We start from the raw sequence: 27,420 nt of genomic DNA, 5'->3' as shown, positions 1-27,420 counted from the left end.
GCTCTTGGATGACCAAGTGCATTGTCAATGAACAGTAATATTTTTAAAAGAATCTTTTTTTCTGAGCAGTAGGTCTCAACAGTAAACTTAAAATATTCAGTAAGCCATGCTATAAATATGTGCTGACATCCAGGCTTTGTTTTTTCATTTATAGAGCACAGGCAGAGTAAATTTAGCATGATTCTTAAGGGCCCTAGGATTTCTAGAAAGGTAAAAGAGCATAAAGTCACCACCTGCATTAGCCCTTATCAAGAGAGTCAGCCTATCCCTTGAAGCCAGGCATTGACTCCTCTCTAGCTATGAAAGTCCTAGGTGGCATCTTCTTCCAATAGAAGGATGTTTCATCTACATTGAAAATCTGCTATTGAGTGTAGCCACCTTCATCAATGATCTGAGCTAGATCTCTCGACAACTTGCTGCAGCTTCTCCATCAGCACTTGCTGCTTCCCTTTACACCTTTATGTTACAGAGATAGCTTCGTTCCTTCAGCATCATGAACCAACCTCTGCAAGTTTCAAACTTTTCTTCTGAAGCTTCATCGTCTCTCTTAGCCTTCATAGAATTCAATAGAGTTGTGACCTTGGTCTGGATTAACTCTTCATCCAAATGAACTCTTCATCCTCAGCACCCAAGTATATGACTCATAGGCAGTTCCACTGCATAAACAAACAACACAAAATGAGGAAACGCAGAGCAAAGTGCCAGACACTGCAAGTGTTTCTGGAATAACTTCCCTCCTGGCCTGGTCTTTGCAATACAGATTGTCAGTTTCTGGGGAAAATAACTTTCTGTCATACAAACGTCCGAGGAGCAAGGAGCGTAGGAGGCCTGGGACCATGGCTCAGGGTGGATTAGAATCAAGCACCAAAAAGCTTAAAGGAATTTCTGCTTTCCTTTGTTTATGGTGATTTACCAAAAGGCCTTTGAGGAAGTAGTTCTGCCTTTGAGACCTTAGAGAAGCAGACAAGCTCCTGCAGTTTTCCTTCAAGATTTCTCTCGGTTCTCCTCCTTGGGTCTGATTATTAAAAGACATAACCATCTCTGTGGTTTCTGTTACTTCCATCTTGGTTTCTTCTTTTCTAGCAACTGTGTGGATTTGACAACCAGCAATTACAAGAACCTGAATGAAAGCAGGTCTCTTGCGCCAGTTATATTTCCTGCACTCTAGTAAAACAAAGCTCCTCGTCAGTCTGGCGTAGATGATACTCCCACTCCCGCCTCCACCCCTGCTCATCATAAAAGGATCCCTTGGATAGGGCTTTACAGCTTTCAGGACACTTTCACATGTTCAAGTCTTAAAGGCAGGGCAGGCAGAGCTCATGCAGAGATGGGGCCGTCCCGGCACCCACTGCTGTCTCTCCCCCGCCCAAGCCCAAGCACGATGCTGAGCTCAGTGAAAGTTTAACGATACTTTAGATTGATGGATCCCCTTAGTTTTCCACTTTCTCAGAATATCTCATCTGATCATCATATTAAAACACAAAAAAATTAGGCTGGCTGCGGTGGCTGACACCTGAAATCCCAGCACTTTGGGAGGCCGAGATGGGTGGATCACCTGAGGTCAGGAGTTAGAGACCAGCCTGGCCAACATGGTGAAACCCCGTCTCTACTAAAAATACAAAAAAAAACTAGCCAGGTGTGTTGGCAGGTGCCTGTAATCCCAGCTACTCGGGAGGCTGAGGCAGGAGAATCACTTGAACCCTGGAGGCAGAGGTTACAGTAAGCCGAGATCGCATCACTGCACTCCAGCTTGGGCAACAAGAGCGAAATTCCGTCTCGGAAAAAAAAAATAATAATAAATACAAAAAATGAGCTGGGCATGGTGATACAAAAGTAATGCAGTTTTGCTAATGCTTTTAATGGCAAAAACCACAATTACTTTTGCACCATCCTAATAGTTCTTTAAGGTTGGCAAGGTGGGAATTCACATCCCATTTCAAGGATGAAGTAAACTGAAGCTCAGAGCACTGAATGATTTTCCCAGGCCCCCCTGCGGTGTAACCCTTCTGAGAAGATCTCATCAGAACTTCAACTCTGCCCACCACCAATAAGAGAACAATAAGAGCTAACACTTATGGAATGGCTCGCCTGGTGCAGGCGGTGCTTAGCGCCTCATATGTGCTCCACATCAGCAGGTGGAAAGGAAGTGGTTATCTTTACGCACTGTTGGATTCCCAAGGATGTCAGTCCAAACGCGCTTCTTGGGCACCTATCCTGGGCCCAGGAAAGTAGTTTTGGAAATACAGAAAACAAGAACTAGTGGCATTTACAGTACCTACTGTGGAGTTAGTGAGGCAAGATGAAATCACATGAGGCAGGTGTGGTGGCTCACGCCTGTAACCCCAGCCCTTTGGGAGACCGAGGCGGGTGGATCACCTGAGGTCAGGAGTTCAAGACCAGCCTGACCAACATGGTGAAACCCCATCTCTACTAAAAATACAAAAATTAGCTACGCATGGTTGTGGGCCCCTGTAATCCCAGCTACTCGGGAGGCTGAGGCAGGAGAATCACTTGAACCCTAGAGGCAGAGGTTGCAGTGAGCCGAGATCATGCCAGTGTACTCCAGCCTAGGCAAGAGAGTGAGACTCCATCTCAAAAAAAAAAAAAAAGAAAGAAAGAAATCACATGAAAGCAATGAACCACATGAACCTAATCCATGGGTAAGCAGGCTGTGGTGTCATGATGTAGATTAGGTTATATCCACTGTTCCCAGCTCAAACTCTCTCTAACTGTGTTTTTCCTCTACTCCACACCACAACAATCAACAGAGAAGGCTTCTGTGACCACATGTGTGGAGGTTTGCCTCCACATACCAAGGACCGGACAGCAGCTGGGTGTCTTCTAATTCAGTTCTGAAACTATGTACATGGAGATAGTGTCAGATCCCACAGGCTAGGGGTTCAGTGTCCAATACTGCCCCACTCCCACACCAGTCGCAAGTCCAGGCCTCCAGAACTTCTGACCAACAGGCTTCAAGTTAGGCTTCCCATGACCCCTTTTCGAGTTCAATTAATTTGCTGGATCAGTTCACAGAACTCAGGGAGACACTTAAATTTACTGGTTTATTAGAAGGTATATTACAAAGGATACAGATGAAGATGATACAGAAGGGCTGGGCTCCCAACTAAACTCCACCCTTAAGCCTGGAACCATGGCCCTAGATGAAAACAGCTGACCCCATTTTTCCACCCAAATGTTGCCTTTTTTGGCCTGCCCTGCCCTATCCTGTTCCCATAAAATACTTCAGGTGGCAGAGCCACACAAGCTAGCTGAGCTGTAAGCAGAGAAGCACCTGAGCGTCAGAGACTACGGTTAGATGCAGCTAACTTCAGATGGTGCAGCTTCCGAAAGGGGCCCAGCTGGAGATGGCCAGGCTTCAGGGAAAGATCACCTTCCCATCCCCTTTCCAGCCTTCCTTTCCACTGAGAGTCACCCACCGCTCGATAAAGTCTTCCTCATTCATCACCTTTTTTTTTTTTTTTTTTTTGAGATGGAGTCTCACTCTGTCTCCCAGGCTGGAATGTAATGGCACGATCTCGGCCCACTGCAACCTCTGCCTCCGGGGTTCAAGCAATTCTTGTGCCTCAGCCTCCAGAGTAGCTAGGACTACAGGCGCACGCCACCACACCTGGCTGATTTTTGTATTTTTAGTAGAGGCAAGTTTTCACCATGTTGGCCAGGCTGGTCTCAAACTCCTAACCTCAAGTGATCTGCCCACCTCGGCCTCCCAAAGTGCTAGCATTACAGGCATGAGCCACTGCGCCCGGCCATTCATCACTTTTCAAACAGTTCATGTGACCTTATTCTTCCTGGATGCTGGACAAGAATCTGGGTGCCAAGAGGGCAGGGGCTCCCACTCTGACCCTCCACTGAGCTGGTTGGCACTTGGCCACCCCTGGATGGCAGGACTGAAAGAGCATTGTTTGTAACATGCTTGGACGCTGTGCGGGGCCTGCACAGAGCCTGCTCCAGGCAGAGAGGAGCGAATGGCCTGTTCCAGCATTAGTCCCCTCCACACTCATTCACTCACACTTTCCCTCCCATAAGGAGTGGCCAGTGACAGGCTGAGTGCAACAAGCCACTCAGTTCCCACTTGTGAAGGGGGTGGAGGGAAGTATCCCATCTAAGAGACATGTAGGGTGAAGTATGGGGGAAGGGGTGCAGAGCTTCCACGCCCTCCCTGGGCCCACCACCCTCCAGGAAGCTCCAGTGTTCAGCGATCCAGAAATCCAGAAGCTCACTGGTCCCTGTCCTCTTGGGGCTTGTTTTGTTTTTGAGACAAGGTCTTGCTCTGTCATCCAGGCTTCAGTGTAGTGGCGCAATCTCGGCTCACTGCAACTTCTACCTCCCAGGCTCAAGCCCTCCTGAGTGGCTGGGACTACAGGCGTGCACCACCAGGCCCAGTTGCTTTTTTGTATTTTCCATAGAAATGGAGTTTTTCCATGTTGCCCAGGCTGGTCTCAAACTCCTGGCCTTAAGCAATCCACCTGCCTTGGCCTCCCAAAATGCTGATTAGAGGCTGAGCCACCAAGCCTGGCCTCTTGGGTTTTTATGGAAGCCTCATGATGTCAGCCTTCCTTCCCCCAGGGTTGTGGTCTTCAGACTCACAGTCATGAAACTAGGGGAACATTCAAGTGAAAGGAGGACAGGAGAAGGTCAGAGGCCTGCCCCTGAGGCCTAACACACCCAACGTTCTAACGTTCTAACAAGACTGTAAGAAGGGCTCTGGGAGTATGAGCCAGGAACAGCCCAACGAGTTCACCTTGCCTGCTGCCTAGACTGAGCCCATTAGTCAAGACCGGTACTGCAATAGGGAAAGTAATTCACGCAGAGCCGGCTGTGTGGGAGACCAGAGTTTTATTATTTCTCAAATCAGTCTCCCCAAGCATTCAGGGATCAGAGTTTTTAAGGATAATTTGGTGGGTGGAGGGGCCAGTGAGTTGGAAGTGCTGACTTGTTGGGTCAGAGATGAAATCATAGGGAGTTAAAGCTGTCCTCTTCCATAGTCAGTTCCTGGGTGGGGTCCACAAGATCACATGAGCCAGTTTATTGATCTGGGTGATGCCAGCTGATCCATCAAGTGCAGAATCTGCAATATATCTGATCTTAGGTCTTAACAATAGTGATGTTATCCCCAGGAGCAATTTGGGGAGGGTCAGAATCTTGTAGCCTCCAGCTGCCTGACTCCTAAACAATAATTTCTAATCTTTCGGCTAATTTGTTAGTCTTACAAAGGCAGTCTAGTCCAGAGGCAAGAAGGGGGTTTGTTAAGGGGAATGAGCTGTTAATCATCTTTGTTTCAAAGTCAAACTATAAATTTAAGCTCCTCCCAAAGTTAGTTTGGCCTATTCTTAGGTTTGAACATGGACAGCTTGGAGGTTAGAAGCAAGATGGAGTTGGTTAGGTCAGATTGCTTTCACTGTCTCAGTTATAATTTTGCAATGGCAGTTTCAGAACCATAGATGAAAACCAATATATATCATAACACCACACAGACTATGCTGTCAGAGTTACAGTAAATCAAAGGAAAGCACTGTTCTATATGGTAGCTGCTAGCCACATGTGACCATTGAGCACCTAACATGTGGCCAGTCTAAACTGAGATGTGCTGTAAGTGCAAAAAACACAACAGAGTTTTAAAACTTGGTACAAAAATAAGATTGTAAACATATCTCATTAATTTTTACACTGATTACATGTTAAAATAATAATGTTTTGAGTATGTTGGGTTAAATAAATTATTAAAATTAATTTGGTGGGGCACAGTGCCTCAAACCTGTAATCCCAACAGTTTGGGAGGCTGAGGCAGGCGGATCACCTGAGGTCAGGAGTTCAAGACCAGCCTGGCCAACATGGTGAAACCCCATCTCTACTAAAAATACAAGAAATTAGCCAGTTGGGGTGGCTCATGCCTGTAATCCCAGTTACTCAGGAGGCTGAGGCAGGAGAATCGCTTGAACCTGGGAGGCGGAGGTTGCAGTGAGCCGAGATCGTGCCACCGCACTCCAGCCTGGGTGACAGAGCAAGACTCTGCCTCAAAAAATAATAATAATAATTTCACTTGTTTATTGTTTGTTACTTTTTTAGTGTGGCTACAAAAAAATTTTAAATTACATCTGAAACTTACATCATATTTCTATGAGACAGGGCTGGTTTCAAATAATGATCAATCACATTTTTGTTTTTTTTGTCTTTTTTTTTTTTTTTCCAAGGCAGGGTCTCACTCTGTCACCCGGGCTGGAATACAGTGATGCGATCTCAGCTCATGGCAACCTCCACCTCCCAGGTTCAAGCGATTCTCCTGCCTCAGCTTCTTGAGTAGCTGGGATTACAGGCATGTACCACCAGGCCTGGTTAATTTTTGTATTTTGTGGTAGAGGTGAGGTTTCACCACGTTGGCCAGGCTGGTCTTGAATTCCTAACCTCAGCTGATCCGCCCGCGTCGGCCTCCCAAAGTGCTGGGATTACAGGCGTGAGCCACCGCACCCAGCCTATCAACATGTTTTAGATGCTTAACTAAATGCTAAGCATGTTATGTGTTTCATTATTTAATATTTATGTAGTCTTCACAATTTCATTATTATTCCATTTTACAGGTGAGGAAGCCATGGTTTAAAGCAGAGATCACCAACTGCTGGACCACAGACCTGCACCAGTTCACGGCCTGTTAGGAACTGAGCCACACAGCAGGAGGTGAGTGGCAGCCAACGGAGCATTACCACCTGAGGTCCGCATCCTGTCAGATCAGTGGCAGCATCGGATTCTTATAGGAGCACAAACCCTATTGTGAACTATGCATGCCAGGGATCTAGATTACACACTCCTTATGAGAATCTAATGCCTGATGATCTGAGGTGGAACAGTTTCATCCCAAAGCCATCCCCAGCAATCCAGTTCTTGGAAGAATTGTCTTCCACAAAATCAGTTCCTGGTGCTAAAAAGGTTGGGGACCACTGGTTTAAAGGACTTAGGCACATAACTATTAAAAAGGATAAGTGAAATAAGCCAGGAAAGACAAACTTTACATGTTCACGCTTATTTGTGGGATCTAAAAATTTTAAAACAATTGAACTCATGGAGATAAAAAGTAGCCAGAGGGTTACCAGAGGCAGGGAAGGGCAGGCAGGGGTGGGTGGGAAGTGAGGATGAAGCAAGAAATTTCCCCGACCCCTTCACTGGTGGGAACCGGAGTGCACGGGCACTAGAACTAGCTGGCCGCTAGGGTACCGGCGCCAGCAAGGACAGACTCCACTGGCTCAGTCCTGCTTTGTTCCACCCCTTGCAGGAGGGGAAGCACAGGTGAGTGAGTGCAGGAGCCAGGGCGAGCACTTTTGGGTGCCAGCAGAAGCAAAGCTCTGTGTAGTACCGCAGTAGCGTCTAGGGAGATGCCCATGACCCCTGAAACCCCAGAAAGAGTTACAGTCAGCGCTCTTTTAGCTTAGTCATCCACAGACGGCTTAAGTGTTAACAGCTCAGTGGAGGGTCAGTGTGACAGTCTTTTGCACCCGCACCTGAGTTCCTGTCCGGCATCCAGGAGGAATGAGGTCACACAAACAAATTGGAGATGGTAAGTTCGGGGGATTTTATTGCCAATGAAAGTGGCTCTCAGTGGGAAGGGAAGCTGAAATGGGGATGGAGTGGGAAGATAACCTTCCCCGGAGTCCAGCCATCCCCCACCGCACTCCTCTCCGAAGCAATGTTGTCAAGCCATCCCTCTGAAGTCAAGCTGCTTCTCTCTAACGTCCAACCATAGTCTCAGACATCCCGCTGCTTCTCCTCTTCTCCTCTTCTCTGCTGGCAGAGCCTGGGGTGTTTATGGACAGAGGATGGGGGCAGGGCGGGCCATGAGTGGTTTTATAAAAGGCAACATTTGAGCAGGAAAACAGGAATGCATGTTCTCACTTAGGGCCACAGTTCCAGGCTTGAGGATGGGGCCCTCACCAGGGACCTGCCCTCTTCTGCCCAGAATTTCCCTGCCTCCTATCCCTATCAGAGATAATTAATGGGTACAAAAAATAGTTAAAGTATGAATAAGATCCTTATTTGATAGCACAACAGGATGACTTATAGTCAATAATAATTTAACTGTATGTTTTAAAATAATTACAGAAGACTGGGCACGATGGCTCATACCTGTAATCCCAGCACTTTGGGAGGCCAAGGCAGGAGGATTGCTTGAATCCGGGAGTTCAAGACCAGCCTGGGCATCATGGTGAAACCTCATCTGTACAAAAAATACAAAAATTAGCCAGATATGGTGATAGGCGCCTGTGGTCCTAGGTACTCTGGAGGCTGAGGTAAGAGGATTGCTTGAGCAAGGTCAAGGCTGCAGTGAGCCGTGATCACATCGCTGCCCTCTAGCCTGGGTGACAGAGAAAGATCCTGTCTCAAAAAATAAAATAACTAAAAGAGTGTAATTGGGTTATTTGTAACACAAAGAATAAATGCTTGAGGTGATGGACATCCCATTTACCCTGATGTGATTATCACACATTATATACCTATATCAAAATATCTCATGTACCTGATATATACACCTACTGTATATATATACCCACAAAATTTTAAAATGTACCCACAAAAATTAAAAATTAAAAAAGATGCATTAAAACTATACATATTAGGATAGAAAGTGTCCATAATAAACTGGGTTTTTTTTGGTGTTTTTTTTTTTTTTTTGAGATGGAATCTCACTCTGTCACCCAGACTGGAGTGCGCGTGGTGCAATCTCGGCTCACTGCAAGCTCCGCCTCTGGGTTCATGCCATTCTCCTGCCTCAGCCTCCCAAGTAGCTGGGACTACAGGCACCTGCCACCACACCGGGCTAATTTTTTTGTATTTTTAGTAGAGATGGGGTTTCACCATGTTAGCCAGAATGGTCTTGATCTCCTGACCTCGTGATCCACCCGCCTCGGCCTCCCAAAGTGCTGGGATTACAGGCTTGAGCCACCGCGCCCAGCCAATGAATTGTTTTTTTTACAATTATCGCCCATTATCAGAAAAATAAAATATACCTATATCATTTAATAAAGAAATTAAGTGTCTTGCCCAAGGCCATCTAGCCAGATAGCTGTACAGCCGGGACTTGAACCCTGGGCCTATGGTGACTCCAAGTTCACCCTTTACACCATGAGAACCAACAAGAGACTTTGGAGGACATAAGAGGCAAACTCTCACTCATGTCAGGTCTTCTTTTTGCAATATCCTTGGAAGGTGGCCAGCCAGCATCTACTTGAATACTTCCAACAACAGGGAGCTCATTACCTTTCTGGCAGCATGCTCTACTGTTGGCAGCTGGTTATTAGAATTTTCCTCCATCAAATGAGGAGAAATCTGTGCATTCTAATATCTGATCTTGAGTTCTGGATCCTCACGGAGGAGATGGCCCCGTTCAGCCAGACCAAAACTGGGCTGGCTTGCACTAGTCCCTAAAGAGAGACTTCAGGAGTGGGTCCAGCAGGTTCCACACTGCTTCATGGTGAAGGGAACACGAATCCATCCTGTATCTCACTCCTCTCACCTCCACTGACCAGCACTTCCTGCAGACTTGCCCAGGTAAAGCTTGTCTGCTATGTGTACACTGCTTCCATGATGGGGCTTTGGGGCCTCAGCTGCAGAAATGCCTGAATTTCCATTCATGGTAGGGCCTCCCACCCTTGAAAGAATAATTATCTGCCTGCTGAGCTGACAGGTTCCCATCTGATGAGGGCTGAATGCTGTAGCTTTAGAAAAGACACCAGAAAAGGCAAGCTCCTGAACTGGCTTTGACAGATTCCCCCAGCTACTCTAAGGAAAAAAAAAAAAAAAATGACTGAGGTGGGTGTGGGATGGAGGGTTGGGGAGAAGGCCTAGAAAGGAAAAGAAAATGAATATGGGATGCTAATGAGTTCCTGTGATCTCACTGTCTCCTATTCCAGCACATGCTCCTCTGCAGAGTGATGGGGCTGCCTTGCTAGCTGGAGCCTGAAACTGTGCCCAGGTAGACAGAACCCCGAGTCCCAGGACAGCCTGGGAAGTGTTGGCTGCCTGCTAATGGAAGAATGTCCAGGATGGAAAACAAGAGGCTGGACCTGCAAATGACATTGTATTTCAGGTATCTGCTTTACTGGTCTGCCCCTCCCCACCTCTGTAGCTCCCTCACAGTGACAGCAGAGCTGTGAACCCAGGAACAAACCCCACCATTGCCCCGTCCTCTCTCATCTCTACTTTCCACATTGAAAAATAATAAAAGAGGCCAGGCATGGTGGCTCAAAACACCTATAACACCAGCACTAGGAGGCCAAGATAAGAGAATTGCTTGAGGCCAGGAGTTCAAGACCTGCCTGAGCAACATAGAGAGACTCCCTGCCATCTCTGCAAAAACTAAAAATTAGCTGGGCATGGTGGCATGCACTTGAAGTCCCAGCTACTTGAGAGGCTAAGTCAGAAGGATCACTTGAGCCCAGAAGGTTGAGGCTGTAATGAACCATGATTGTGCCACTGCCTTCCAGCCTGGGTGACAGAGTGAGATCCTGTCTCTAAAAAATAAATAAGGTAATAATAATAAAATAAATGCCCTCCAGGAGTTTCAGTAAAGAGTCTGAAGTATATAATTTGTACTTGTACCTCAGTCCAGCCTTCTGCCAGTAACCATGATTGCAGGTTGATCCCAAAAGTTGGTGTCTTCATCTGTTTTATGCTACTATAACAGAATACCACATGCCGGGAAATTTATTAGGAATAAATATGTACTTAGCTCACAGTTCTGGAGGCTGGGAAGTCCAAGAGCATGGCACCAGCATCTGGTGAGGTCCTTTGCGCAGCTTCATCCCATAATGAAAGGCAGATGGGCAAGAGAGCACAAGAAGAGGCAAGCAAGAGAGGGCCAAATTCGCATTTATAACAACCCACCCTCTCAATAGCAAACCCACTTCTGCAGTAACAACATTAACCTATTCATAAGGGTGGAGTCCTCATGACCTAATCACCTCTTAATAATCCTACCTCTTAGAACCATCACAATGGCAATTAAATTTCAACATGAGTTTTGGAGGGGACATTCAAACCACAGCTGGTACAGTTTATATAGCTAGCATGGTTAGGCTCAAATAAAGCTATCATAGGATTATTGATTGCCAATCATGTTCCAGGCTATGCCTTAAGTGCTTTGTATACTTGCAACACATTTGTGAGCTGAGAATTATTCTTATGAGCATTTTCCAGATGTGGAAACAGGGTTCAGAGGACTTAAATAGGAAGGTCGCCCAGACAAAACATAGTAGGAATTTGAACCCAGAGGGAATTTGAACCCAGGGCTGTTCTGCTCTAAAATCTGTGCTCTAACAACAACAAAAAAAATTCTGTTATGGCAAATTTCTAATATACACAAAAGTTCCACAAACTAGTACCATGAATCACTACATATCTGCCACCAAGTTACAATAACCATCAACACAGGGCCACTCTTGTTGCATCTCCTCCTTTTCCCTAATTTTTTTTTTTCTTTTTTTTTTGAGACGGAGTTTCACTTTTGTTGCCCAGGCTGGAGTGCAATGAGGTGATCTCTGCTCACTGCAACCTCTGCCTCCTGGGTTCAAGCAATTCTCCTGCCTTGGCCTGCAGAATAGCTGGGATTATAGGCGCCCACAACAACACCTGGCTAATTTTTGTATTTTTAGCAGAGACGGGGTTTCACCATGTTAGCCAGGCTGGTCTCAAACTCCTGACCTCAGGTGACCCGCCCTCCTCAGCCTGCCTAATTGCTGGGATTACAAGCATAAGCCACCGCGCCCAGCCTACTTTTTGTATTTTTTTTTAGTAGAGACAGGGTTTCACCATGTTGACCAGGCTGGTCTCAAACTCCTGACCTCAGGTGATCCACCTGCCTTGGCCTCCCAAAGTGCTGGGATCATAGGCATGAGCCACCTTGCATGGCCAATTAAGTCATTTTTAATGAACATTAGATATCATGTCATTTCACCCATAAATAGTTCAACATATATCTCTAAAAGATAAAGACATTCTTAACCCCCTCAAAATAATAACTTTTGGTGAGAGATTACCAAGAAAATGTCCTGTTGTTCTTTCAAACAGGAAAATGGCAATATTTGCATTGCCCCCATAGGAAGAAAGCATTTCTTTGGATGTCTTGTGGCATTTTAGCATAACATTGCGGGGGACATAGTCATTGTCTGCTGAGTCCAGGAATGCCCATTGGGCAGCCCCTTAATCACAAGGATCTGCTCACCTTGCCCCGTGGAACAAGTTTTCTACATGTTACCCCTAAGTAACATCAATGGATCCATAAAGAAAACCTGCTCACGCCTGTAATCCCAGCACTTAAGGCGGGCAGATCACCGGAGGTCGGGAGTTCAAGACCAGCCTGACCAACATGGAGAAACCCCATCTTTACTAAAAATACAAAATTAGCCAGGCGTGGCAGCGCATGCCTGTAATTCCACCTACTCGGGAGGTTGAGGCAAGAGAATTGCTTGAACCCGGGAGGCAGAGGTTGCAGTGAGCTGCGATCGTGCCATTGCACTCCAGCCTGGGCAACAAGGGCGAAACTCTGTCAAAAAGAACAGAACAGAACAGAACAGAAAAGAAAAGAAAAGAAAAAAGAAAAGAAAAGAAAAGAAAAGGAAAAGAAAGAAGGAAGGAGGGAGGGAGGGAGGGAGGGAGAGAGGGAAGGAAGGAAAGAAAGAAGGAAAGAAAAAGACCTGCTGGAAACCAGATGTAACCGGCTGTGCTGTCTCAGAACCTGTTACATGGTTCGCTGGTGTGTGTGTGTGTGTGTGTGTGTGTGTGTGTGTGTGTGTGTGTGAGAGATAAGATTCACATTTACTGACCATACCTACATCTCAGACATTAAGCCAGGTGCTTTCAGATGTGCCAAGAACCTAACACTCAGGTTTTAAAATTTTGATTAGATTCTTGTAGTTCAGATTCCCATTTGGTTCAAAATTCCATTCTGTGCTGGAATATTATGGAAGAGAAGATACTCCCTTCAGAGGCTAAACCTATCAATCAATAGCATTTCTTAGAGAGAGAGAGAGTGTGTGTGAGTGTGTGTGTGTGTGTGTAAGCCACCCTGAGAGGCACCCTGGAAAGTACCAAGACTAGGCTGTGGTTCCTGCCCTATCCTGCCATGGAAGAAACCTCCCTGCATTGGAGTCCACGGATACTTAGTAATCTCCTTCTCCCATGCTCCAGGGCTTGTGATCATTGTCCTAACAAGCTTGGGAGTTTAGTTGTTAGGGTGGATGAGACAAAGTACACAAAGAGCCAGGCGTGGTGGCTCAAGCCTGTAATCTTAGCACTTTGGGAGGCTGAGGCAGGAGGCTCGCTTGAGCCCAGGAGTTCAAGACCAGTCTGGGCAACATAGTGAGACCTCATCTCTACCAAAAAGAATGTTAAAAATTAGCTGGGCATGGTGGCATGCACCTGTAGTCCTAGCTACTAGGGAGGCTGAGGCAGAGCTTGAACTGGGGAGGTTGAGGTTGCAGTGAGCTGTGATCATGCCACTGCACTCCAGCCTGGGTGACAGATCTAGATTCTGTCTCCTAAAAATAAAAGTACACAAAGAAGTGGATCTTGGCTGGGGGCGGTGACTCACGCCTGTAATCCCAGCATTTTGGGAGGCTGAAGCAGGCAGATCACCTGAGGTCAGGAGTTAGAGACCAGCCTGGCCAACATGGTGAAACCCCGTCTCTAGTAAAAATACAAAAATTAGCTGGGCATGGTGGCGCACGACCATAATCCCAGCCACCTGGGAGGTGGAGGCAGGAGAATCACTGGAACCCGGAAGGCAGAGGCTGCAGTGAGTCGAGATCACGCCACTGCACTCCAGCCTGGGCAACAGACAGAGGCTCCATCTAAGAAAATAAAAAAAAAAAAAGTAGATCTCCTAGGCAAAAGATACCAAATACCACAGCAGATGTCATGAGGGGCAATACTAAAAAGCAGTAGCATCAACGTGTGATGAGAAAATCAGGAAAGCATAGGGGAGGAGCTGGTGGGATGTGAGATGTAGAATATGCCCCAGAACTGTGGGCAGTTTGCTCTACCCAGCCATGTACTATGGACTCTAGAGGCCACACGATGGGTTCTACTCTGCAGTGCCTCCTCGCGGTGATGCTGGTGATGGGCCTTTGGCGTGTGGGGGGCTTTGGTCCTATTTGTGCTCTTGGATAAGTGCCAGGTTTCCCCTGACTGCTCAGGGATGTCTGTCCCTAAAACGAGACCCTAGTTGCTGATGGAGATGGCTCTCAGGGTTTGCTTGTTAACCCCACAAAGCTAGGAGTTGCTACAGCTCTCTGTGACTCCAGCAGATGGTTTGCTGGTTGAATCATTCGTTTTGTGCCACAGTGAGAATGCCGAGGGGATTGGAAGCACTGCTGGAGGAAAGAGTTATACCTGCTGGAGTCAGGGCTCAAAATAAACCCATGGTTAGGATTTTTTTTTTTTTTTAGATGGAGTCTCGCTCTGTCACCCAGGCTAGAGTGCAGTGGCGCAATCTCGGCTCACTGCAACCTCCACCCCTCAGGTTCCAGCCATTCTCCTTCCTCAGCCTACCCAGTAGCTAGGATTACAGGCGTGTGCCACGATGCCCAGCTAATTTTTGTATTTTTAGCAGAGATGAGGTTTCACCATGTTGGTCAGGCTGATCTCAAACTCCTGACCTCAAGTGATCGGCCCAACTCGGCCTCCCAAAGTGCTGGGATTACAGGCGTGAGCCACCGCACCCGGCGATAACTAGAATTTTTACAGCCAGAGTGATGGGGGAGGGAATCAAAAGAAGAAAGGCACAGGGGTAGGAACAAGGCATTTTCAGAGAATTCCCAGTGAAGGCTGGGTGGTAGAGGGCAGGAGAGGAGAACCCTGGAGATGCATGTAGAGAAGCAGGTTGGGGAAATTTTTAAAAACCCATAAAAACATACTGAGGACTTACACATAGCAATGGACAGCCAATGAAGGGGACTGGCGGAATTGTCACAAGACCTGAGGAGTATTAATCTAACACAGATTAATAACACCATGATTGGGAAGGAGGAAGAAATGGGGGCCAGGAGATCAGCTGGAAGGCCCTAAGTGCAATTGCACCCTATTGCGATTGTGGTTTACTTCTCTAAGGCCGCCACTGGAATGTGGGGCTCTTGAAGTAAGCACTCTGCTGGCTTTCAAAATCTTGGGAATAGGACTGAACTGCATTAACTTTTTATTTTTCCAGTGCCTGGCACATAGTAGGTGCTCAATAAATATTTATTGAAAAGGAGAGAGAAAGAGAGAAAAGGAAGGGAGAGAGAGAAAAAGAGGGAGGAGGGTGAGGGAAGGGAAGGAAGTAGAAAAAAATTATGAAAGTCAAACGTGTAAGGCTATGGAGATGGTTTAGATAGAGGTAATGAAGGCCTTTCTGTAGGGCACTCCAAACACCAAGGTGGGGAAACCACAGATACTTCTGTAAGAGGATCTATAGGACTTGGCAAGTGACTTGATGTGGGAGGAAATCAAGAGCAAGGAATCTAGATGATTGGGAGAATGAGGACACCATTAATATAAATAAGACAAATGGGAACTGAAGTGGGTCGGTGGGAAAGGCAGTATGAGGATGATTTTCCTTTTTTTTTTTTTTTGAGATGGAGTCTCACTCTTGACCAGGCTGGAGTGCCATGTCATGATCTTGGCTCACTGCAGCCTCCACCTCTTGGGTTCAAGCAATTCTCATGCCTCAGCCTCCCGAGTAGCTGGGACTAGAGGCATGCATCACCACGCCCAGCTAATTTTTTTGTATTTTTAGTACAGATAAGGTTTCACCACGTGGGCCAGGCTGGTCTTGAACTCCTGGCCCCAAGTGATCCGCCTGCCTTAGCCTCTCAGAGGGCCAGGATTACAGGCGTGTGCCATGGTGCCCAGCCATGGATGATTTTCATTTTGGACATTTTGAGTTTCAGGCGCCAGCAGGACCATCAAATGTATCTGTCTAGCCAGTAGCTGGACACATGGAGCAACAGCTCAGGAGATCAATGCTAAACAGCAGTCTGGGAAGACATCTGCAAAGAGGGCCTGATGGCAGTCCTGGGAGTGGGTGAGATCACGAAGCAGGAAGGAGAGAAAACAAGAGGCCAAAGGGCAAGAGTCTCAAGGATGCCAACACTTACAGGAAGAGAACAAGCAACTGTTGGAGAGAGAAAAGGAAAATGGGGAAAGTTCAGGATCCCTATGGCCAAGGAGGAGCATTTCAGCAGGGCCAGATGCTTCCGAGGTCAAGCCCGAGAAGAGCCTGCAATCCAGCAGCAATAGGAGGTCACAGGAATTCTCAGAGGATCCACTGACTGTGACGTGCTGAGGGCGGATCCAGATTGTGCCGATGAAGAAAGAAGTGGGTGGTGAGATCCGGAAGCCGCCAGTAAAACACTCTTTGAAGGGCTTTGGCAGCAATGTGGGGAAGAAAGGAAGGACTGTGGCTCGAGGGGGAGGAGGGATGGGAGGAAGACTTGTTTTTAGAATGGGTGAGCTGAGAACGGATTTGTAGGTGGAAAAGAAGAAAACAGCCAGATGGAAAAGGAAGGAGGCAGAGGGCATTTGGTGGAGCGGAGAAGGCCCCGGAGAAGGAGGGGGAAATGAACACAGTACATTTTTCTAAAGCACACTAATTGAAGCTGCACATCCATGGTAATAAGAAGTCCTTACATTTGAAAAGCAATGAAATGCAGTCTCCAAAGTATTTTTATACACTCTATCTTATTGAATCCGGTGGGAGGTAGAGTACATTTATATCTAAAATGTAAGGAGGTTAAATGATTTACCCAAGATCACCTCGCTCATCAACAGAACTACTTGGGGTCAAGTACCTGTTGTGTCAGCACCATGTGAGGTGCCTGAGAGCCCAGAAGGGACTAGTAGAGGCTCCTCCCCGCAAGGAGCTCAAAGCCCAGGAGACTGAGCTTCCTTCTACTGGCAAAAATGCCCCAAAACATAATGAGCTCAGAGGAGGGCACTTTTTCAGACCGGGGAAGGGAGAGGAGCGGGATTCAAAGGAGGCTTTCCAGAGGAGGTGATGTTTGGGCTGAGCGTGAAGCCGAAATGACCTGGCTAAGTGGGCGGCAGCAAGAGGAAGTCCACTCCCAGCAAAAGAGGTCTGTGCGCAAGAGCCTGGGGCCTTTGGGAACTGTGAGCAACTCACTCCGCTGGAACACGGGGTAGGTGTGGCTGGGTACAGGAGAGGAGTGTGCCAAGATAGGGGTGGGAGGAACATGGCAGCCACCCTGAAAAATTCTAATTCCTTCCTTTTCAACCAGTGAGGCGTTTTGATCAAGGGAAAGATACCATCAGATTTGCATTCTAGAACAGTCACTCTGGAAGTCCCCTGGAGGTAGTACAGAGGATGGATTAGAGAAGGATGTTACCGGAGGCAGGGAGACCAGTTAAAATGCAAATACAGTGGCCTGGGCAGAAAAGGGGAGGGCCTGGAAGGGGCAGTGGCATTTGTAACGGAACGGATAATGAGTATCCGTCTATGAAGAAAGAACTAGTCAGCCTTAGAGGAAGAATGAGATGAGGAAATAAGGAAAGGAAGGATCTAGGATGATTCCCAGGTTCTGACTTGAACAGAAGCAGGAAGAAAAGCAGATATTAATGAGGATGGGGAGTTGGGTAGCAAATAAGCTCAGGACACATTGGGTTAAGAAGCCTATGGGACATCCAGGTGGAGGTGTCCAGTAGGCAGTTGGAGACAGAGGTCTGGAGCTCCTGAGGAGGCTGACCTAGAGATAATCTTTGTGAGTCATCAGCATAAGTCACCAACATGAGCCACTGGTGGGGATGAGTGTTTGGAAGGAGAAGAGAAAAGGGCCTCTCATACAGCCTGGAGGAGCACTGGCCTTTAAGAAGGTGAAAGAAGCCAGGCACGGTGGCTCACACCTATAATCCCAGCACTTTGGGAGGCCAAGGCAGGAGGATCACTTGAGCCCAGGAGTTTGAGACCAGCATGGGCAGGATGGCAAAACCTCATCTCTACAAAAAATAAAATTAGCCAGGTGTAGTGGCATGTGCCTGTAGTCCCAGCTGCTCAGGAGGCTGAGGCCAGAGAATCGCTTGAACCCAGGAGGCAGAGGCTGCAGTGAGCTGAGATTATGCCACTGCACCCCAGCGTGAGTGACAGAGCGAGACTCCATCTGAAAATAAATAAACAAATTAAATAAACACAAATACAAATACAAAAATTAGCTGGACGTGGTGGCACGCTCCTGTAATCCCAGCTGCTTGGGTGGCTGAGTCACAAGAATCGCTTGAACCCGAGAGGCGGAGGTTGCAGTAAGCCGAGATCATGCCGCTGCACTCCAGCCTGGGCAACAGAGCAAGACTCTTTCAAAAAAAAATTTTTTTTAATGGCAAAAATAAAAAAAAGCAAAGGAGGTGAGGAGAGGCCAGAGAGGCAGGAGAGAGAAAGTGATATAGGAGAAGACATAGAGCTTGAGGGGGTCCCGTGGGAGGATGCTACTGAGAGTGAGAAGAGCAGAATCTCATTTGCTTTCGGGGGAGGGAAGATGGCTTCTCCTAGGCTCGTCAGAGAAGGCTTTAGGAAATAGAAAAAACTGAGAAAAAGAAAAGCCCTTTCAAGCTGAGAAATGGGAGGGAGGGGGTTGAGTTCCTCTTCTCTCCTCTTTGCTGTGTTTTCTTGACTCTTGCTGCCATAATTGGTGCATTCACAGAAAATAAAGCCTAGTCTCTGGTGAAATGTGGAGAATCAGATGTTCAAAATGTTTCTGTTATGCGCTTCAAAGCCAGACTTGCTGAAAATGGAGACCATCCAATGTGATCACGCTGTCCTTAAAAACGTTCCTTTGATAAACATTAAAACGTTCTGTTTACCAGAAATGTTAACGAGGAAAATAAACAGGGCTATTTAAGAGTATTTCAAAATTAAAGTTTAAAACATAAGAGAAAACAAGAGGCACAAAAAAAAAAGAAAATCCAAAACTTCATGAACATTGCAGACCTCAGCTGCCCTTGAAATCTTTTTCTCTGCCTAACATTATGTAATTCTTCATCAGCCAAATATATATCAGTTTCACATGCTAAAATTCACTGTGTATGTGTCATACTTAAAGGACATGGTATTGAAAGAAAACAATAATATAAAAATATGTACAAAGGTTTGGGAACCAATGCACATATAGACCTGAGAATTTTCTAAAGAAACTTTAAGGATATTACTGAAAAATAAGTGAGGGGGAACCAGACGTCCCCCTCAGATGGTGTAATTGACCCAAGCGCCCTAACTGATCCTCCTGCTGAAAACAACTAAAAATTCTGGATCAAATACTAAAAATATCTTCTTCTAAATAAATGAATGAAAGTAAGGAATATTCAGCCAAACCATGTGACAACAGATACCCAGAGAGATAAATAAAGCAATTGCCAAACCAGTTAGCTTTCAGTTTTCAAGACCTTAAGGAGCTCCAGGGACAGAAGACAGAACTCAAGGTCTGCTCAAGATGGAGATTCTAATTGGATATTCTCTCATATAGGTGAGACCCTAAAGCTATACCCTTACTGTTAGGCTAAACTAGAAATAAATCTGACCACTCCGCCTGGAGGGGTTATAGCCAAAATGGCCTTGGTTCTTGGTACTACATAAAAGTGAAAAAGACCGGCCGGGCGCGGTGGCTCAAGCCTGTAATCCCAGCACTTTGGGAGGCCGAGACGGGTGGATCACGAGGTCAGGAGATCGAGACCATCCTGGTGAACACAGTGAAACCCCGTCTCTACTAAAACTACAAAAAACTAGCCGGGCAAGGTGGCGGGCGCCTGTAGTCCCAGCTACTCAGGAGGCTGAGGCAGGAGAATGGCGTGAACCCGGGAGGCGGAGCTTGCAGTGAGCTGAGATCAGGCCACTGCACTCCAGCCTGGGCGACAGAGCGAGACTCCGTCTCAAAAAAAAAAAAAAGTGAAAAAGGGCCAGGCGCAGTGGCTCACACCTGTAATCCCAGCACTTTGGGAGGCCAAGGCGGGCGGATCACGAGGTTGGGAGATCGAGACCATCCTGGCTAACACAATGAAAGCCCCGTCTCTACAAAAACACAAAAAATTAGCCAGGCATAGTGGCAGGTGCCTGTAGCCCCAGCTACTTGGGAGGTTGAGGCAGGAGAATGGCATGAACCCGGGAGTCGGAGCTTGTAGTGAGCTGAGATTGTGTCACTGCATTCCAGCCTGGGCAACAGAGGAAGACTCCATCTCAAAAAAAAAAAAAGTGAAAAAGAATTCCTGAAAAATATATAAAAGCTAGTCCTAACAATGTGCAGCTTAGTTTCACAAGGTCAAATCATCTGAAAAGCCTCCAGCAGAAAATTTAATTTAAAGTGGTCCTAAAGGTCAGGTGTGGCTCAGGCCTATAATCCCAGCACTTTGGGAGGCCGAGGCTAGTGGATCACCTGGCAAGTGGATCACCTGATGTCAGCAATTTGAGACCAACCTGGCCAACATGGCAAAACCCCATCTCTACTAAAAATGCAAAAATTAGCTGGGCTTGGTGTCAGGCACCTGTAATTCCAGCTACTCAGGAGGCTGAGGCAGGAGAATCGCTTAAACCCGAGAGATGGAGGTTGCAGTGAACTGAGATCGCACCATTTGCACTCCAGCCTGGGTGACAAAAGTGAAACTCCATCTCAAAAATAAATAAATAAATAAAATAAAGTGGTCCTAAGTATCTAAAGTGCTAGAAGAAGCAAATGCAATTCTCTCTAGAAGAATTCACCTTTATCTCAGGCCTCAAAAAATTCCTACATATAAAGTTTTAAGAAATATAAGCACAGAATCAAAAATCACAAAACCGAAACAAACTAGGCACCATGAGCAAAAGAAGAATATAGACAGCAGAATCAGACCTACAAAGACTGTAGATTTAGAAATTATCAGAAACATGACATAAAATTACTATTTCAGAGCTTTTAAGAAATAAAAATGGAGCCAGGTGTGGCGGCTCACACCTGTAATCCCAACACTTTGGGAGGTCAAGGTGGGCAGATCATGAGGTCAAGAGATCGAGAGCATCTTGGCCAACATGGTGAAACTCTGTCTCTACTAAAAATACAAAAATTAGCTGGGCGTGGTGGCGCACACCTGTAGTTCCAGCTACTCAGGAGGCTGAGGCAGGAGAATCACTTGATCCTGGGACTGTAGAGGTTGCAGTGAGCCCAGATGGTGCCACTGCACTCCAGCCTGGGTGACAGAGCAAGACTCCATCTCAAAAAAAAAAAAAAAAAAAAGAAAGATTGAATTAATAATAAAAGAATATACAAATTACTAAACAAGTTTTTTTTGTTGTTTGTTTGTTTGTTTTTTGAGATGGAGTCTCACTCTGTCACCCAGGCTGGAGTGCAGTGGTGCAATCTCAGCTCACTGCAAGCTCTGCCTCCCAGGTTCATGCCATTCTCCTGCCTCAGCCTCCCGAGTAGCTGGGACTACAGGCACCTGCCACCACACCAGGCTAATTTTTTGTATTTTTAGTAGAGATGGGGTTTCACTGTGTTAGCCAGAATGGTCTTGATCTCCTGACCTCATGATCCACCCGCTTCGGCCTCCCAAAGTGCTAGGATTACAGGCGTGAGCCACTGCACCCGGCCTCATGACCAAGCAGTTTTTAAAACAATAAATAGAATTCTGGAGATGAAAAATGTACTAATAAAAATTTAAAATTCAGTGGACAGATTTAATAGCAGGTGAGACACAACTGAAAAGAGAAGGCAGTTCAGAGGAAGAAGGGGTGAAAAAAACAGAGAAGACAGAGCCAAAGAAATGATGCAGATGACAGCATAGTGATAAAAAGAAATGGAAAATGAGCCGGGCACTTTATCTGTAATCCCACTGCTGGGATTATGGGCTCACACCTGTAATCCCAGCACTTTGGGAGGCCAAGGCAGGAGGACTGCTTGAGGCCAGGAGTTTGAGACCAGCCTAGGCAACATAGTGAGACCTAGTGTCTGCAAAAACACAAAAATTAGCCAAGTGTAGTGGTGCATGCCTGTAGTCCCAGCTACTCAGGAGGCTGAGGCAGGAGGATTGCTTAAGGCCTGGAGGTGGAGGTTGCAGTGAGTTGTGAGTGCACCACTGCACTACAGCCTAGGTAATACAGCAAGGCCCTGTCAAAAAAAAAAAAAAAAAGAAAAAGAAAGGGGAGGGCAGGGGAGGGAAGGGGAGAAAGAAGGGAGAAAGAGAGAGAGGAAGGGAAAGAAAGAAAATAAATGGAAAATAAAAAGATACCCAGATTCAAGAACCTCAATAACTTCTTGACAGAAAGAAAAGGAAATCCACATTTCAACACATTATAAGAAAATTGCAGAGCACTGAAGACAGAGACTAGATCTTAGAAACAAAAAAAAGAGGCTGGGCGCAGTGGCTCACACCTATAATCCCAACACTTTGGGAGGCTGAGGCAGGTAGATTGCTTGAGGTCAGGAGTTCGAGACCAGCCTGCACAACATGGCAAAACCCCATCTCTACTAAAAATACAAAAAATTAGCTGCGTGTGGTAGCAGGTGCCTGTAATCCCAGCTACTTGGGAGGCTGAAGCAGAAGAATTGCTTGAACCCAGGAGGCAGAGGTTGCAGTGAGCCAAGATTCATGCCATTGCACTCCAGCCTGGGCAACAAGAGCAAAACTCTGTCTCAAAAAAAAGAAAAAAGAAAGAAAGAAAGAAAAAAAAAAAAAAAAAAAAAAAAAAAACAGAGAAAAGAGTCAGAAAACTTCAGCCTGCAAAAATTCGACTGACAGCTGATTTCTCAAGAGCAACAATAAAAGTAAGATGATGATGGAATAATACCTTCAATGTGCTGAGGAAATTACCATCAACCTAGAACTCTATACCCACAGAAAATATCTATAAAGAACAAGGGAGAAGAAGGAGGAAGAGGAGGAGAGGAGGAGGAGGAAAAGGAAACTCCAAAGTATTTATTTCAGGCAGAAGGAACGTAATCTCAGATGGAAGGAATGAGATAAAGGAAGGAGTGAATCACATGTGAACTCTGTATTTTATCTGATCTGCTACTGACTACATAAAATGAAACAAAATCTACAGCTAACATCTAAGAAGCTAACAAGAGGTTGTCCACTGCCATCTGGACCCCCAGGGCCACAGTGTAGGCCCAGCTGTGGCTTGGTACTCCGGACTGTGGGCCTCAGCAAGGGTCATAAGATGACCAAGAGGGCGAACAAGACAAAGCACAGCCCCCTGGCAGGCATTGCACCAGGCACAGCAGGTTCCTGTGGGGCATGATCTGAGAAGTGTGGGCTTCACCTGAAACAAGCGAGCAACTTGCCCACAGAGCAGTTCAAAATATCCACAGGAGATCTGGCCCTCACATTCATCAAGAAAAGGGTGGGGACATACATCCTTACCAAGAGGGAGTGGAAAGGACTGAGCAGGGCCCCAGTTTTCATGAGGAGAGCGGCTGCCGCGAGGACTGAGCTCCTCCTTTGTCTGTGCATAATGAAACCTTGATGGAAAAAACCAAGACAGAATAAAATACACAGCCCCATAGCACTGAAGTCAGAAGGTGGGTGATTGGTGTTCAAGTGTTCTAAGGCCATTGTGGTGTATGGGAGAAGGTAAAAGGATAATGATTTACTGTGGGTTTTGGTAAGTTAAGCAAGCACAATAAATTTTTAGGTCAGCCACTAAAAGATTAGAAATTGAATATTTAGCTTCCAAACTAGTAGAGGGGGAAAAATAAGAAAAAAATGAAGTGATGAAAAGTAATTGATCAAAAAGAAGAGGGAATAAAAATGTAAGCATAAAAAGGAAGACTCAAATAGACAATAAAATGTGTGTGTGTGTATGTGTGTGTGTGTATATATATATATATATATATATAAATAGTTTCAAAAAAACATACACACACACACACACACACACACACATATACTTTCAAATGTTTTAAATATACATATGGCCAGCTCAGTGGCTCATGCCTGTAATCCCAGCATTCTGGGAGGTCGACGTGGGTGGATCACCTGAGGTCAGGAGTATGAGACCAGCCTGGCCAACAGGGTGAAACCCCATCTCTACTAAAAATACAAAAATTAGCCAGGTGTGGTGGCAGGTGCCCATAATCCCAGTTACTCAGGAGGCTGAGGCAGGAGAATTGCTTGAACCCAGGAGGCGGAGGTTGCAGTGAGCTGAGATCGTGCCATTGCACCCCAACCTGGGTGACAAGGCAAGACTCCATCCCCAAATATATATACAATGTATATATGTATGTGTGTATATATAAGATAGATGATTGATTGACAGATAAACAGGCAGATGCCAGGCATGGTGGCTCGCATCAATTACCTCAGTCTTTTGAGAGGCTGAGATAGGAGTGATTGCTTCAGGCCAGGAGTTTGAAGCCAGCCTGGATAACAGTGAAACCCTGTCTCTACAAAATATTTTAAAATAGCTAGGCACAGTGTCATGCACCTGTAGTCCCAGCTACTCCGGAGGCTGGGGTGAGAGGATCACTCCTTGAACCCAGGAGTTTGAGGCTGCAGTGAGTTATGATTTCACCACTGTACTCCAGCCTGGGCAACAGTGTGAGACTTTGTCTCTAAAATTCAAAAAAAAAAAAAAAAAAAAAAAAAGGTAGATAGACAAAGCAAAAATAGTAACATGTTAACAATTGTTGTAACTAGGTATGTGTGTGCTGTTTGTACTGTTCTTTCACCTTTCATATACATTGAAAATTTTTTGTAATGAAAAATTATAGCTGGGTGCATTGGCTCATGCCTATAATCCTAGCACTTTGGGAGTCTGAGGTGGGAGGGTTGCTTGAGGCCAGGAGTTCAAGACCAGCCTGGTCAACATAGCAAGACCCTGAATCTAAAAAACAGTTTAAAAAGTAAAGTAGCCGGGCACGGTGGCTCATGCCTGTAATCCTAGCACTTTGGGAGGCCAAGGCGGGTGGATCACCTGAGGTCAGGAGTTCGAGACCAGTCTGACCAACATGGAGAAACCCCATCTCTACTAAAAATACAAAATTAGCTGGGCGTGGTGGTGCATGCCTGTAATCCCAGCTACTCAGGAGGCTGAGGCAGGAGAATCACTTGAATCTGGGAGGCGGAGGTTGCGGTGAGCCAATATCACGCCTTTGCACTCCAGCCTGGGCAACGAGAGCGAAACTCCAACTCAAAAAAAGAAAAAAAAGGAAAGTAGAAAAAAGAGAAAAGTTATGAAAAAAGAAAAGAAAACCAAGTAATGAAATTTACCACATTAATAGAGTAAGGAAAAAAGCCCTTGTCAAAACTGAACATTCGTTTATGATTTTAAGAAAGGAAAACTCTTAGCAAGCATAATGATATATTTAAAAAAGCATTTCCCTTAAGATTTGAGACAAGGATGGCTGATTTTCAAAATTGTGTTGGAAGCCATCACAGTAAGGCAAGAGCAAGCATAAGAATTGGAATGGAAGAGACCAGGCACAGTGCCTCATACCTGTAATTCCAGCACTTTGGGAAGCTAAGGCAGGTGGATCACCTGAGGTCAGGAGTTCGAGACCAGCCTGACCAACATGGTGAACCCTCATCTCTACTAAAAATACAAAAATTTAAATCAGGCTTGGTGGCATGCACCTGTAGTCCCAGCTACTCGGGAGACTGAGGCAGGAGAATTGCTTGAACCTGCGAGGGGGGTGTTGCAGTGAGGTGAGATTGTGCCATTGCACTCCAGCCTGGGCGACAGAGTGAAACTTCATCTCCGTGAGCCACCATGCCCAGACAAGCAAGCACATTAGATATAAAATGAATAAATGAAAATCAAGTGCATTTCTATATATCAACTACCAATAGAAATAATAATTTAAAAGCGATATACTTGGCCTAACGCGGTGACTCACGCCTGTAATCCCAGCATTTTGGGAGGCCAAGGCAGGTGGTTCACCTGAGGTCAGGAGTTCGAGACCAGCCTGGCCAACATGTTAAACCCTGTCTCTACTAAAAATACAAAAATTAGCCAGGCACGGTGGCACACGCCTGTAATCCCAGCTGCCTGGGTGGCTGAGGCAGGAGAATCACTTGAATCTGGGAGGCAGCGGTTGCAGTGAGCCGAGATCACACCATTGCACTCCAGCCTGGATGACAAGAGTGAGACTCCGTCCAAAAAAAAAAGAGAGAGAGAGAGATACTTTATAATAGGATCAAATATATGAAGTACAGAGTAATAAAACAAACAAAAGATGTGCCAGAGCTCTCTGAGGAAAAAAATAATAAAACTTTATTAAAAGATTTAAAGAATACTAAAATAAACAGAGCACTGTGTTCATGCAATGTAAGACTCACATTTATAAAAATGTCAGTTCTCCTTAAATTGATCTACAGATTCAATGCAATCTCAGCCAAAACCCCAACAGATTTTGTGAAGAATTTGACAAGCTTATTCTAAAATGTAAATGAAAGTACAAAAGACCAGGAATAGCCAAGACCAAAAAAAAAAAAAAAAAAAAAAAAGACTTCCTTTCCAGATCCAGCCTCTTTAACACTCAATAATGATTAAAGCAGTGTGATATTGGAGCAAGGTCAGAAAAATAGAGCACTGAAAACAATAGAGAGCCCAGAAATACACACCTGCCTCCACGCCACTTGATATATAAGAGAGGGGGAATTGTGGATGGATAAGTGCAATAAATAACACTAGGACATTGAGGATCTTTACAGAAAAAAAAAACAAACGAACTCTACTTTTCACCATATACAAAATTCAGTTCCAGGTGAATCAGAAATCCAAATATGAAAAGGGAAAAATAACATAAATCTTTTAGAAGATAATAAAAGAGAATATTTTCATGACCTCAGAATAGTGGAGGATTTCTTTTTCTTTTTCTTTCTCTCTCTTTTTTTTTTTTAGACATCATCTTGCTCTGTCACCCAGGTTAGAGGGTGGAGTGCAGTGATGCAATCTCGGCTCACTGCACCCTCCACCTCCCAGGTTCAAGCAATTCTCCTGCCTCAGCCTCCTGAGTAGTTGGGATGACAGGCATGTGCCACCATGCCCAACTAATTTTTGTATTTTTAGTAGAGACGGGTTTCACCTTGGCCAGGCTGTTCTCGAACTCCTGACCTCCAGTGATCTGCCCACCTCAGTCTGCCAACGTGCTGGGATTACAGGAGTGAGCCACCACGCCCCGCCAGAATAGTGGAGGATTTCTTAAACAAGAGGCAGAAAGGCAATGATGCTCCTCAGGGCACCTTTGGCAATGTCTGGAGACATTTTTGGTTATCATAATTTGGACAGAAAGGTGCTATTGGTATCTAATGGACAGAGGCCAGGGATGCTGGCAAACCTCCTACAGTAACAGGACAGCCCCTAACACACACACAAACACGCATACACAGAAAAAAAAACAAGGAATTTTCCAGCCAAAATGTCAATAGTGCCAAGATTTAGACATTCTATTACATTCACATTAAAGA

The 27,420-nt window shown here is 45.7% G+C and overlaps 1 protein-coding gene and 1 long non-coding RNA gene across 7 annotated transcripts in view; one reads left to right on the top strand and one right to left on the bottom strand.

Annotated features, from left to right (window-relative positions):
- RPL23 (ribosomal protein L23) overlaps positions 1 to 27,420 on the top strand; it is a 355,976-nt gene that overhangs the window by 179,137 nt on the left and 149,419 nt on the right. The gene's annotated exons all lie outside the window — the stretch shown is intronic.
- Positions 9,188 to 27,420, bottom strand: part of LOC126938648 (uncharacterized) — a 42,009-nt gene continuing 23,776 nt past the window's right edge. Inside the window, exon 4 of the long non-coding RNA XR_007720146.1 lies at positions 9,188 to 10,802. This is a non-coding gene — a long non-coding RNA (uncharacterized LOC126938648). The remainder of the gene's footprint in view (positions 10,803 to 27,420) is intronic.

Source organism: Macaca thibetana, chromosome 16, assembly GCF_024542745.1.
Source record: "Macaca thibetana thibetana isolate TM-01 chromosome 16, ASM2454274v1, whole genome shotgun sequence".
Lineage (NCBI taxonomy): Eukaryota > Metazoa > Chordata > Mammalia > Primates > Cercopithecidae > Macaca > Macaca thibetana.
This window is presented reverse-complemented; position numbering and strand designations above follow the sequence as displayed.